Source organism: Sander lucioperca, chromosome 3, assembly GCF_008315115.2.
Source record: "Sander lucioperca isolate FBNREF2018 chromosome 3, SLUC_FBN_1.2, whole genome shotgun sequence".
Lineage (NCBI taxonomy): Eukaryota > Metazoa > Chordata > Actinopteri > Perciformes > Percidae > Sander > Sander lucioperca.
In genome coordinates, this window is record NC_050175.1 from 10244371 (window position 1) to 10256791 (window position 12421).

Here is a 12421-nt window from a genome sequence, read left to right on the forward strand (position 1 = left end):
TACTCACGTTCCAAAACTACAGTGCCAGGCTGTTTTAGGAAATTGTTAAGCCTTTTTTTGAAAGAAAACTATGTTTGTGACCTGTTATTTAACATTGATGTCTTCAGTAGGAACAAATGAGAGCAAACTGGTTTTAGTATTTTCATTTTTTTATTTGTTGACAATAACAAAAGTACAGGACTAAGAATCTGCATCTTGACACATAAAAAGAACTGAAATGTGATGCCCTGTCAAAGCTTTAGTTTCAGTGAGCATTGTTTTAAGGGAGTGTTATCTCTCCGTTCACAAGCTATGAAAACTAGCATTTGCTAGCTCTTTTTGGAGTGAAAAAAAAAAGTATACATTGCCCCTGTTGGATATACCGACAAAGTCGTGCTCTTTAGTTCTGGTCGTGGTCATACTCTCAGCACATAGGATGACTTCTTCACACATGGATGACTTTGTCTATATGCAGCACAAAGTGAGAGCACATATTTGGGAGGAGCTGCAGGGGCTGCATCTCAAGCCAGTTTCTTTGAGAAATCAAGTGGGAGTAACCTTGCCTTTATCCAACTTAGCCAAAAAAACTCTTCTTCCCACTCAGCCGCAGAAACCCCAGGAAGGGTGCTGCTGCTTGCAGACATTCCTAACTGTGTGGCTCTTCAACAGTGATGCTTTCCTGCACATTCCTTGGCTTGCAGTGGCAAAACATAGGGGGGTGGCTTTGACAAAACGTGCAACTCTAGCCGTGCCCCATACTGTAAGGCTGCCACAGACAAGGCCTCCATTTAGAGTCACGAAGAGTAGGGTTCCATTGATTGCCATGAGGTGGAGTAAAGAGGCTCAACTTAGTTAAGCCAAGTTGGTTGGTCAGTTGTATGAAAAGGCAGTACAGGAACATAAATAGTAAGAGTGCTAATGAAGACACTCAGTAAAGTGACACAAGGATGCTATTATTTAAATCCTTTGGCTCCATCCACTCCAGTCATCCATAGCTCCCAGGAGGCATTTGAGGTAATGAGATCCTTCTGTGCTCCTTCTGCGTCACTCCCACCGTCTGACCTCTCTGCTGCTGCACAGCTGTAATTGAAGGCTTAGGAGAATGTGCCGTTCCATGCAACGCTTCTAGCACAATACAGTCAGCATTTCTTTTCCCTGTTACACGTGTTATTTTTCTAAGCACAGCTATTCACGCAATTCACCACATTTACACCAGGGAGTCATTCGATCAACTTTGTTGTAAGGCAGTTGGGTTTTTAAATGTTAAGTTCAAGTACAAATTAAAACTGTTAATAATATTTTACTAGGGCTGGACAATTAATCGAAAATGTATCGACATTGAAATTCTGAAGCCGTTACCGACGTAGTTTTCCTGTGACGATAATTTAGATAATTTATTTCTCTTGGTAGACCTACTATCGCCTTAAAAACATTCTACCGCGTGTGCAGAGTCCGAAATTAACACTCGCCAGTCGCCAAATGCGGGGGCGGGCTGACACACAAACACTGGCGCACACACCAGACACCAGCCGCGACCTTCTGTTTACTGATAGCTAGCGTTTAACTCAGGCTAATTAATTAGCTAGTAAGTGGCGATTTTTGGCAGCCAGCCTTCCAAAAGAAAACACAATAAAATTAAATAACCGATCATTAACCGTTGACCGACAGGCAGGAGTCTCAGTTCACACACTTTCCGCGTCCTCCCCCACCCTGGTGCGACCTCACGGACACGGGGATTCTTTTGGCACACGGGCGCCGGTGGGCGGGCGGGCGGTATCAATTTGTACACCTTGCCGCGTCCGTCCAACGCCTCACGCCGGTGCGGGTGGGGTGGCGTGCAAAAACTGTGTGGGTTCAAGCGCTCAGTGAAAGACAGTTGACTCCTCCACGCTCGAAATTTCAACCATCTGGTTGGCCGCCGCAGGACGTAAATCAGACTGGTGGTAAGGGGACGTACCGAAGCAAGCAAAAAAAAGAGCTGAAAAGCAGACTGGGCTGGGAGCATAGAGGTGGACCTGGGAGGGAAGAAAACCAAATCCCGAGGCAACAGGTTGCTAAGTTCTCGGGGTGCGTGATCCGAGGTGTTGCGCGGGGGTGGCAGGGCAAGAGCGGGGGGGAAGACGGAGAGAAGAAAAAAGCGGCGGGCGCAGCACAGGTGGGAAAGGACGGCCGGATCCAAGCGGGTTAGATAGAGGCAGGAGGCTAACCACCTGAGGGGGGATGGAGGCAATCCAGCCCTCTCTTCGGCGGCCAATCCGCACATCCAACAAAAATAAACCGCGAACGCGAGGAACACAACTGATAACACGAACTATGACACGGCCCGTTCCACACACGAGCGCAGCCCGGACACGACGTCCGAGTGCGGGTGCCCTGATCAGCAGGAGAGGGGGGCAGAAGATCATGCCACGGCCTGGCGGGTGGCGTGGGAGATAACCCAAGTTTTATACTGATTGCCTCTGAGCAACGCTGCTGGGGCACTTAGGGTTTAAGTGCTCGGCTCCAGGTCAACTTATCAGTCGTTTTTTGAGGGATGGGAGATTGTCACTGAACGTCTTGTCACCTCACCCCTCTTGTAATAGCACTGTTGGCTGCCACCCAGACCTGTGCCTGAACCGTGTTGGTTTGGCTCTGGCTGGATGCTGTAGTGTATGTAAGTGTGCGTGAGGGTGTGTGGACAGGTTGTGTTTGACAACACTCACTGGTCCTCTATGTCTGAGCCAGAGCCAGGCAGCTGTTGGCCTACGCAGACAAGCCGACTCCTCCCTGCCTGCACACCCAATGTCACCCAGAGTCTGCACTGAAGAAGTAGATACTTGAAGCCAAATGAATCCACTACATTATCATTCTCATATCTTTTAAACTGTAATATGTTTGTGTTGAAACCCATTGGTAGCATTTTTGGTGGTCAAGTTTCTGTTTTTTGGACACCTCGGAGCTCTTGGACCCCTTACAATGTTAATGCAATTTAAGGGCTGTTCTATTGGATTTTTTGGGTGCCGATGTTGATGTGCCCACCTCCTGTATGTCTATGCATGGACAAAGAAGACTAATAATGGATTGGGGCTTTAAATGTATTCTCTAAGCTCAGAGTACCATAGCAGACAGCACTGTATAATTAGTTTACATTATACAATACAGATTGCCATTCTTATAGTCAAGCAAGGGCATAAATACGGTTGCAAATATCATTTTTTGCCATTTTCCCAGATTCAAATGAAAGTATTGTTTTTTGTGGATTAAACCAGTTACTTGTGCAGAGGTTCATACTACTCCCTCTAGATCCCCCCCTCCCTCCTCTGCACACAGATGCTTTGACTAACAGTGTGCTAGTGCATCCTTCCTGGCTTCCCACCCACAAGCATTGCATGAACAATTGCTGTACAATGTTAAAAGCAGTTTGTAAGAGTGCTCTTGTCTATTAGGATGTTACCCCGGTAAGCCGTCACATTTGGAGCTTTGCAAATGTCTGCAACAGCTGGAGTAAAGAAAACAAGACGGCGTGGAAAAAAGTGACACACTTTATCAAGACACTGAACCTTCTGTACATGCACCATGGCTGTGGCTCCTACCTTTTCCTACAGTAATATGCTCCCAGTATATGCTGCTCAAATGCAAACCTGCATAGTCATACGCATTTCTGTAATGTGGTAATTTGAGCATTGCACATTTTCATTTAAAAATCAGAATCTCAAGTATGAATCTTTTTCATCTAAATATTCTGGGGGATGTAAATGGAATGTGCTGCTTTTGCTAAAAGGTGACATAAAAGTGACCTTGCAAGAGGCAGACATTAAAATCCTGTTTTGAACTCAGGCCAGCTTTTATTTACATAATATTTTGTCACTCTGTTTGCTTCTGTCGGAGACCTTGAAGACTGCAGGAAGAGATGAGAGCATGATATGCAGCAAGGAGTTGGAATGCTATTATAGCCACATCATTTGAAATATCCTAAAACAAGAATTAAATATTGCTGAGGATGAAGTATCAGTCTGCACATGGAATCACCCAGGGAATTTTAATCCCCTCAATCTAAAAGCTTTAGTCTAATGTCGTACTAATGCACCACTGTATTGGAACATCAAATCAGCCAGTATAATAATTGCTGTTTTGTGTTCCAGTAAAAGCTGTGTGGGATTTGGTGGTCTTATCTGTATCCTATATAGTACTGTGGACCACAAACTGTGGTCCACAGTACTATATAGACTGCTTCTTAAGTAAGTAGTACTTTATTTCTTGGCCACCTTGGAGTAATGCAGAATTATAACACAAACATATAAACATACTGTGGTATAATTTCCATAAGACTGTAGGAATGTTACCAGGAATCCTCCGTTGATTGACAAAGACAGACATTTTGAAACACTGATTAAATAGGGATATATTTCATCGAGCCAACAGACAAAAGGACTGATAAAACTACAAACAATAAGACTGCAAAAAAAGAAAAAGGAAAAAAAAAAGTAAAGTCACTTTTTGTGTTGTTAATGTTTGAGTCAACTTTTAATCTGAAAGCTGATTATACCTTGAGTAGTCAGTTGACATAAACAGCGGACGGAATATAATTTAGGTAACGTTGCACATGCCAAATTTCTTTTGATTAAATGGTTTCTAGACATAAGACATACATTGCCATCATAGTCTGGAGTATGCCATGAAAAAAACTACAACTATACAGTACACACACACACACACACACACACACACACACACCCACCCAACCTCCCATTTGTCCTTGGTATTGTGTAATAGATATTATGTAATTCCATTGTCAATGTGAAGTGTAGATCACTGCTGTCAAGGCCCTGTTGACCTTAATTTACATTTGATGATGAAGACCTCACCCTGTTGTACAAACATTCATGATCTAATATTGAGACTCTAAAATATACTGTATCTACAGACATTGTATGTATACACACAATGGTTTTGAAAGAGATTTATGTCAGAAAGTTCGAAAGTTCCACTGCACTTAAAATCATGTTATTGTATGATTAGTCAACTTACTCCATATGTTTACTATGAGTAAATCAGCTACGATTACACAGTAAATTCCCAGTTTGGGATTAATTAAGTCATCTATCTATCTATCTATCTGTCTGTCTGTCTGTCTGTCTGTCTATCTACACACTGGGGCCTTCAGCTGTTCTAATAAAGGAAAAAGCCCTAAAAGATATCTTATTAAAAAAAAAAAAAAATCAGCTACACCCATGAGTAAAACTTTACTGTTAAAGATTCAGCTATTAGCCTTAGTGAGTTCACAGTGAAATTTGTATGTCCAATTTTTGTTTTATTTCAGTACCTTATTCCCTCACGAGAACTAGTCACAATCACAGAAATAGAGGAGACATCTCATTCATGTGTTTTTGTTATAGGGTTGCAGGTCAGTCATGAAAGCTGACAGAAAAAGGGTGTGGTGGTTATATGGTGTGTCGCAAACATACACACACACACACACACACACACACACACACACACACACACACACACACACACACAGAAGAATTGGTTTGCAGGTCAAACTATTACAGCACTACAGGGATTTTCCTACAGCTTGCAGTGTTGCCCATTCCTGGTGGGGCCTCCATTGTCGGTGCTTCCCAAAGATAACAAAGAATGTATTTAATGAGGACGAGTCGACCATCATGAAATACGTTTCCCTCTAATTCCTGGCAATTGCATGTGGGGAAAACTTAATCCTTGCTTCTCTAGCATCAAAGGGCCTCTCTCATGAGCACTGTAGGCTAGTGTGTAAACCCATGTGTTTATACATTGCAGTGTAAAACTTATTGATGTTCCACATATTAGCTTCTGGTGTTTAAAGGAATTTCATCCTCTTAATAAAAGTATGGTTGACAGTGAAGCTCAAACAGTGCAGTTATATGGGTGCATGTACAGTGTAAAATAACACTACTTATGACAGTAGATTTTAGAAAACGTGCACCAGATGGCCCTGCCAGGAGCTGGGCTTTATGGTAGTCTGGAAAATTACCATCATCAGGCTGATCTGAAACTGCCACCCGTTGCAGCAGTTTTGTTTAGGTGTGTAAACAGTGCTCTGCTTACAGATGTTGAGGTTTCTTTTTGAATGGCAGTGCCGGTAGTAAGCTGGCTGGCGTACTCAGGGATAATTATGGTTTTCTTATTGGTTGTGGTGGTTGGTGGAAGGGGCTGGGCATACAGAGGGGCCCTAGTGCTCCACTGTTACAGGATGGAGCGAGTCCAGTTATGAAACCTGAAATGGGGATGTGGCTGGCTTCACCAACTGGAAACAATGGACTCTCTCATTGTATCACATTCTTTCCCCCCGATTTTTTCTTCTCAAATTTTGTTTCCAACTGATGTCTTTTGGAGAAAAAAAATGTAACTAAAAGAGAAAAAAAAAAAATTCCATGAAGCCCATCTTTTAGTGGGAATAATTGTACATTATATTTGTTTTACACTAATTGTTAAACAAAAATACTGTGGAACGTAGCTGTAAAAAAAGCGACGATAATAATTAAAAAAAACAATTGTGACAAGGTTAAACGTTTTATTGTGTTTGTCTGAAACAACACACAACAGCAAGTCAAAGGTTCAGAGATGTACAATAAGTTTGGTCAGCTGCTCTTTAAAGAGGACATATTGAGCGTCAGCGTCAGTTCTGGCAGGCCAAGTAGTCAAGACGCTGCTAACCGCTATTGGCCAACAACACGGTCGCATCAGCTGAGCTGCATCAGCTGATCTGCATCAGCTGGTCAACTCCCCTCGCTGCTAAATGGCTACACTCAAACACGGCACCCTACTTAAAGCTGCTTTAGTTTAATCCTAACTGCTCGCTGCTTTAGTTTGCTCCTAACTGCTTGCTGCTCGCATCTATGCAACCCACCTCCTCCCCAGCTCCACCTTGTCGTGTATAACGTGACATGTACGTTTCTATGTCATCGTTGCCGCTCTGTTCATAGGGGGAATAGTTTAGCTCTCCCAGTCTTAAACTGTGTGAGCGTCCCCTAATGCTGCTGTCCCCTGACGCTCTGCTCTTCCATGGTGCTCATGAAAGGTCAGGGGACTCCTCTGAAAAGAGCCATACTGCCAAATTTAATTCGTAATTTATTCAATAAAATTTCCAATAAAAAGTATTTTTATTGCGCTGCAATAAAATCGTTTTTACTAGCTAGGGTTGTATCTGTCAGAGAGAATTCACTTTGAAGTTGTTTACTACTTTTGTGAGGCCTCTTGCTTCCAAATAATGTTGAATCATGTTTTTTTTTTTGTTTTTTTTTGGACCATGTTGGACTGGTTTCATTGAATAAGACAAACCTCTTCTGAGCCTCATCTAATTTTGTATGACTGTGCTGACATTATGCTAGGGATGACTCAAGTGACTGATGATGGATAACAATTTTCCTTTGTGAGTGTGCAGGTGTTTTCAAACCCAAACGGGACATGAGAAGGAAATGGCATAGACTAATTCAATGAATGCTATTTCAATATTGGATTTGGCCCATGGCTGATATGTTTAGATCTAAATTCTATGTATCTTTAAATCAATGAACCTCTCTTTGGACTGCAGTTTGTGTCAAGCAACAAAATTGATGGTTTCACTTGTGATTGTGCAAATCGGCTCTAGTTTGTGGAAGTAAATGTGAAACACTTGAGCAGTAATGGCCAGCTTCCGAGCATGTGGTGCTCTTGCTTGCACTTCCTGTATTTATTATAAGCAATGGCATTTGAAGCTTAAATCCGTATTGAGATAGCATCCTGCTAATATTGTTAGGTTTCAGCAGCTCCTTCTGGTGAATGTGGCTAATTCAATACCAGTAGACAGTACTGGGAGGAGAGTAGGGGAGATGGGAGAGGACAGAAGGCCTAATCTAATCTGTCCCGTGCATTGCAGTACATACATCAGTCATCTGTTTATTGAAAGGCTTTGTGTATAGTCAAGACCCAATTCTGACCGGGATAGGATTTGTCCCATGCACCTATACTGAAAATAACACAGGGTGATTTAGTCTTGTTAAGTCACTGATTATATCATGGCAAGTATTACTATTTGTAATATAATATGCATTCATAATGGCATTTTACTGCAATTCATCAAATGTCCATCTTTTGAATTCCCTTGTGTCATTGTCCACAAAACAATTCAGAATTAAGCATAGCTTAAAACATTTTACGAGTCGAGTGTTGCCTATAAAATATGCCAAATGTTTCAAAGAATGTTTAAAGTTGGGATGTGCTTCAATCATCGTAACAGCAACAACCATTTTCCAAGGCAGCCCACACCTTTTCAGACTAATTCATTTTCACATACATTTTTTGTTTATGCACTCTTTTGGCTTGCTTACAAGAACAGATCCCCTCCAAATGACCAGTAAATCAACAAGGCAAATACTGTATAAAATTGTTAAAAATAAAGAATTTACTCTGCCGAAGAAAGATTTGTCTAAAATACACTAACCCAAAAGAGTGTTGCCCTCTATAACATCTTAACCTCTGCAACACTGTGACACTTTGTGAATCAACTGAAAGGCCACATCTAGTAGTTTCTCAATCAGTATAAACTGCCAAATAATATCTTCATTAAACATATCAGTTCCAACTATTTGAAATACATGATAAAAGTCCCAAAAGTTGTAAATAAATTGGTGCTGATGACTAATTGCACACTGTCTTAGGGGAGAAGGGTGTAAGATCCTGGGGTATAAACTGGTTTGAATGATGTGTTGGACATTTCCCGGTATGGTTAATATGACAGAACAGAGATTTAACTGACCAAATAAGTATATGGACAAAGACCCAACAAAAGAACCCACGTGTGGGCGAGCGAGATGGCACATACATAGAGTATTGAAACCGAAATGAACTTTTATTTGTATTCAATGTAAGTCTGTGTCTTCTATGGTTTTGCATTGAAGTGTAGGAAGTATAAAAGAAAGTATGAAAGTACACTGCAGAATGGAGTCTTTTGTTAATGGTGACAACCAAATATTAACCTGTCTCAAATAAGTGGGTGTGAATTCTCGTTCAGTATGCATGTCGAACATTTGCAAAGATTATTAAGACACCAAAAGGCATATTTCTTTGGCTTGTTGTATTTGAATGCTTGACCAAAGACAGCTACACAGCTGATTCCTTTGGTCTAGCTGACCTTTACCCACATCGCCTTTAACCCCAGGTCTGTGGCGCATGGGCTGAGAAATGTGGTTCGCTGTTTTCTTTTACAGAGGTCACTCTTTGTCCCCGTTTTGTCCGAGCTTATTGAATGCCAACACAAAGACGGCCATAAAAGCCGAGTGATTTGCTTCGGCAAGAGACCTGGCTGTTTGCTCTCCATGAAAAGGCTTTGAATTCGGAGTAGGTTTGGTGGAGATCTGACGAGATGTTTAGATAAGATTGGTTTATTACCCATGTCAATACTTGGCATAAAGAAAATAGATTGACCGTTCCCAGGCAGCCTTCAACCAAAACATTTTCAGGCTCACGGGGGGAGGAAAATTCAAATTAATGTATGATAAATAATGTCATTATGACATTTCATGCAGAAAGTCAGCACTTTAACCCCATAGTCAGTGTTTCATTTGAAATCTAATATGCTTAAGTAAATGGAGCCAAAACAATACAAAATGTCTTACCATCCAAATACTTTGGGACGGCCATGTATCTAGCTGCTTGACAGATCTCCTCCAATGGCGTTGCTTCCTATATGGCGTCTGGCATTGCCTGGTGTTTTTTAAGGTGCCCGGCAGATACCTACTCCTGCTTTGTTTCCTGGGAGGCTAAACATCAGACCCGATCTGAACACACCAGGGCTACCACAGATGAATATAGTGTAAATAGCCATTGTGATCAAAAGGTCCCTTGTAAAGCAGACTCTTGATGCATAAAAGTCAACAGTGCCCATGTGCAGTTGCAGTACACATTTCATATTGTCATGTCTTTGTTGGACCACTATGATAATTGTGAATAGAAAGAGTACACAAATATTGGCTTAAGCCTTAATTACTCCTAGTAAACAGGGTATTGTTGAGTATTTCAACAAAATGGTGACTCAATCTATAACCAGTACTTAAACCAGATTGTTGCAGTGTGTGCTGCACTCCCACCACAGAAATGATTACTTAGTATAAACAAAGACAACATAATAAAAACACAAAAAAAAACCTCAAAGAAAAATACGAAAATATGAAGAAAAGGAACTTGCTGTAATTTATTGGTCTCCAACAGTATATTTAATGAAATCCCACCCAGCATGGTTTCCACTCAACTTATCATTGACTATGTTTACATGCACATAATATTTTTGCCCTTATTCCGAAAAAGATGACATTCTGACTAAGCTGTTTACAAGGCTAATGAAAGTGAATATTCCACTAATATTCCCGTTTACACGTAGCCGTACAAAATAAGATTTTTTTTCAAAGTTTACCAGCGGTGGTGGACTTGTTGTACCGTGCGAACACAGCGTCCGTCTTTCATTCCTTCAACCAGCTTCTTGAAAAGGTCGGCGTAGCGATGTGTGCGCTATCCAAAAACCTGTTGATATCCAAGTCTTTGATAATGTTTACAAGTAGTTGTGTTTCTCCTTCTTATCAGGTCTGCAGCCTTGCAAACTGTTTTAGCTGGTTGGTTTGTGTACAGCAACCATAGCAACACACAGAGCTGACCATAAGCCTGCAGTTAAAAACCCCGATTGAGACGCATATTCTGAATGCGCTGTATACATGTCCAAAGAATGAACCCGAATAATACCGGAATATCAAACATACCTTAATCGGAAAATGCTATTTTTGGAAAAAGGCCATAATCTAACCGGAATATGTTTACATGACCTGTATCAAATTTCGGAATATTGTCATATTCGGAATAATAGTGGAATATTGGAGTGCATGTAAACATAGTCATTGTCATGCTGTTGTTTTTCTGAAGCAGTCACACAGACACAAGCCGCCCCCAGTCTCTGTTACACTTCACCTCCTCTTTTCTTTGACACAAGGGTCTGTCCGTTCCTGTATCTCAGCAGCAAGCACACAGTGACGTTAGTTGGTTTTGAATGGCTGCTGTTCCAGAATTCAGTGACGCTAGTTTACAAGGCTGCTATGTGATTCCCTCAATTCCCAAGCTTTCATTGTAAAAGACCTGGCACTTAATGCAGCACAGTTTCAACTATTCATCCAAGCTTGCTGAGAGACTCAGCTCTATTGAAGCGTACATCCCTGTCTGTTCTCCCAGCTCAGTGCTACGGCACAACCACAGGTTTGATGGTGCTGCTTTTTTGCCATGGTAACTATAGAGATGGAGCATAAAAAGCCCGTTCAAGGCCAGGAGCGTTCACATCTGGTAAATGAGAGTTCTTGCAGTGCCAAATTGCTGTCTAAAGACTAGACAAACCCTTTAAATGCTGAAGTCCCTGGGTCATCTGGATAGTCAAGTTAAAAAGCGTTTTATTCCCCTTTTAACTTTCTTTCCTTGTTGTATTCAGTCATTGAGGAAAAATGGAGCCGGTAGCTTAGAGGCATATTTGGTCTACGATTGCACAGCTTGTTTCCTGGTCATGTTCAGTCTTGTCACTAACTGGTTAGTCTCGCATTGCCAGACCTATCTCCACAGTAAGGTCTGGCTCCTCCACACATACATTCCAGGATAGGAGGGGAAAAAAAGCTCTGGGTTGTGTGCATTTCTTTAAACCAATCACAGTTGTCTTGGGCAGCACTAACCTCTAGACACAGCGCCAGTGGTAATTTGCTCTTACCAGTGTATTGACGTGTGCATTTCATCCACAGCAATCCTCTCATATCGGTCCCAAAACGTCCCAGTTAGATAGCAAATGCCATAAACATATTCTTTGTAAATCTTTACAATCGTTCCCCGAAAGAACCAAGCAGGCCTGCCTTGTTGCATGATCCAAATCTTCTTCAAAACTTGCCATTTTCAGCATGTAGCTTGTTAGCTCGGGGTTTGTTGTTGTTTCCCGAATCAACGAGTTTGAGAACGGCAACACACAGAGGGCCAGATGTACTAACGCTTTTGCACCCACTTCAGGCATATTTGTTTTGCAACGTGCGCGTAAAAGCATGGAGAGGTATGTACAAAACACTGAGGTAAAAGCACAGACTGCATGTCGCAGGAACTGAAAATGGCAAATTGCGCTTTTCCGTGTCATGCATATGCATTCACGTGGGAGTTTCCCATAAAGAGATGGGAGGGGAAGCGTAAAGTGCGCCTAATTATGTATGTACAAAAACCGCCCGTGAAAGCGCACCTCTATTTTGAGGTGAAAATTCTCCGCCTCTTAAAAGCAGGTATAAACCAGACGCAAGCAGGTTTCCTCGCATATGCCTCTTGGTGAAATGGCAGCAGTAATCCGAGCAAGACGAAGACATAGGCCAAGGAGACGAGCTGAAAATATTTTTGCCACAAGGATCACACACAAAATCATTAAGCGTTACAGATTAAGCAGCCA

At 41.8% G+C, this 12421-nt stretch overlaps 1 protein-coding gene across 2 annotated transcripts in view; it reads left to right on the top strand.

Annotated features, from left to right (window-relative positions):
* adcy7 (adenylate cyclase 7) overlaps positions 1-12421 on the top strand; it is a 71076-nt gene that overhangs the window by 13199 nt on the left and 45456 nt on the right. The window lies entirely within an intron of this gene.